Source organism: Nansenia antarctica (assembly GCF_963989245.1).
Source record: "Nansenia antarctica genome assembly, chromosome: 11".
NCBI classification, from domain to species: Eukaryota; Metazoa; Chordata; class Actinopteri; order Argentiniformes; family Microstomatidae; genus Nansenia; species Nansenia antarctica.
In genome coordinates, this window is record NC_137681.1 from 8,928,438 (window position 1) to 8,930,992 (window position 2,555).

Here is a 2,555-nt window from a genome sequence, read left to right on the forward strand (position 1 = left end):
GGTCCCATGTTGTGCAGTAGGTGCCCTTCTTTTCTTTTCGCCCCTGCCCTTCAAACAGCCTGAGTCCGCCACTGGTCTGTTCGGCATTTCACTTGCCTTCTTATTGACTGATGACCTATGTACCGGATCTTTGGAATTAAAAGACTATTCTTTTGGATTAAGCTTTCGTCCTGAAACATGCTTTTGAACCGTAACCGTAGTTGCACTCAGTTCAACTTATTGAGTAACTTACCTTACCTTTACCTTACCTTACCTCTTACATTTGAACTCATTACGCGGGTAAGAGGTTGTAGGCTTTTGCAAACAGTCTTTTTTTCATTTTTAAATGATTGACATTTTTGCAAATTCTTCATTCACTTTGAAAGTATCCAGTTGACTGTGTAGATCATTGGGAAAAAATCCTAATTTAATGTGTTTTGATTCCAGGCTTTGGGGCAACAAAAAGGGATTAGACGTTGCTTGAAATCAAAGTACCAGCCTTCAAAATGTATCAGGGCGACTCAGGACACCACAACTCACTGCCAATGGCACAAAAAACAAAAATAAACTGAACGATGATAATACTTTACAGGGTTTTACAATATATCCAAAGTTATTGTTTTCTTTATTATTTCTTTGTCAATTATGGGGCTAGAATGTATGTATATACTACCAAGATAGTGTGTATATGTGTATGTGTATGTGTATTTAAGTGTATGTGTGTGTATGTGTGTGTGTGTGTGTGTGTGTGTGTCTAAGTGTGTGCGTCCGTGTGTGTATGTGTATGTGTGTGTGTGTCTAAGTGTGTGCATGCGTGTGTGTGTGTGTGTGTGTGTGTGTGTGTGTGTGGTCTTGACCCATTGGTCAATTAGTCTCATGACATGGAGCGCTGGGCTATGATGGTCAGCCCATAAGAGGATCAGGCCTGATGCTGCGTTACACAACCACAACATTTCACACAACTAATCTATCTAACCTACAACAATCTCGGTCTGTGTTAGAGAACTCTCTTCCTCTCTCATTCTTACTCTGGTGCATATTTAATCTCTGACCCCATGACACAGCAAACAGTACTACAAAAGCTACAGTTTGTGTTAACTACCCTAACGCTAACTACAGGCAGGTAGGGTAACAGGCAGGCAGGGTAACAGACAGACAGGCAGGCAGGCAGGTAGGGTAACAGGCAGGTAGGGTAACAGGCAGGTAGGGTAACAGGCAGGTAGGGTAACAGGCAGGTAGGGTAACAGGCAGGTAGGGTAACAGGCAGGTAGGGTAACAGACAGACAGGCAGGGTAACAGGCAGGTAAGGTAACAGGCAGGTAGGGTAACAGGCAGGTAGGGTAACAGACAGACAGGCAGGGTAACAGGCAGGTAAGGTAACAGGCAGGTAGGGTAACAGGCAGGTAGGGTAACAGGCAGGTAGGGTAACAGGCAGGCAGGGTAACAGGCAGGTAGGGTAACAGGCAGGTAGGGTAACAGGCAGGTAGGGTAACAGGCAGGTAGGGTAACAGGCAGGTAGGGTAACAGGCAGGTAGGGTAGCAGGCAGGCAGGGTAGCAGGCAGGTAGGGTAACAGGCAGGCAGGGTAACAGGCAGGTAGGGTAACAGGCAGGCAGGGTAACAGGCAGGTAGGGTAACAGGCAGACAGGGTAACAGGCAGGCAGGGTAACAGGCAGGCAGGGTAACAGGCAGGTAGGGTAACAGGCAGGCAGGGTAACAGGCAGGTAGGGTAACAGGCAGGTAGGGTAACAGGCAGGCAGGGTAACAGGCAGGTAGGGTAACAGGCAGGCAGGGTAACAGGCAGGTAGGGTAACAGGCAGGTAGGGTAACAGGCAGGCAGGGTAACAGGCAGGTAGGGTAACAGGCAGGTAGGGTAACAGGCAGGTAGGGTAACAGGCAGGTAGGGTAACAGACAGGTAGGGTAACAGACAGGTAGGGTAACAGGCAGGCAGGCAGGCAGGGTAACAGGCAGGTAGGGTAACAGGCAGGCAGGGTAACAGGCAGGTAGGGTAACAGACAGGTAGGGTAACAGACAGGCAGGGTAACAGACAGGTAGGGTAACAGGCAGGCAGGCAGGCAGGGTAACAGGCAGGTAGGGTAACAGGCAGGCAGGGTAGCAGGCAGGTAGGGTAACAGGCAGGTAGGGTAACAGGCAGGTAGGGTAGCAGGCAGGTAGGGTAGCAGACAGGTAGGGTAACAGGCAGGTAGGGTAACAGGCAGGTAGGGTAACAGGCAGGTAGGGTAACAGACAGGTAGGGTAACAGGCAGGTAGGGTAACAGGCAGGTAGGGTAACAGGCAGGTAGGGTAACAGGCAGGTAGGGTAGCAGGCAGGTAGGGTAGCAGGCAGGTAGGGTAACAGACAGGTAGGGTAACAGGCAGGTAGGGTAACAGGCAGGTAGGGTAACAGGCAGGTAGGGTAACAGGCAGGTAGGGTAACAGGCAGGTAGGGTAACAGGCAGGTAGGGTAACAGGCAGGTAGGGTAACAGGCAGGCAGGGTAACAGACAGGTAGGGTAACAGGCAGGTAGGGTAACAGGCAGGTAGGGTAGCAGACAGGTAGGGTAACAGACAGGCAGG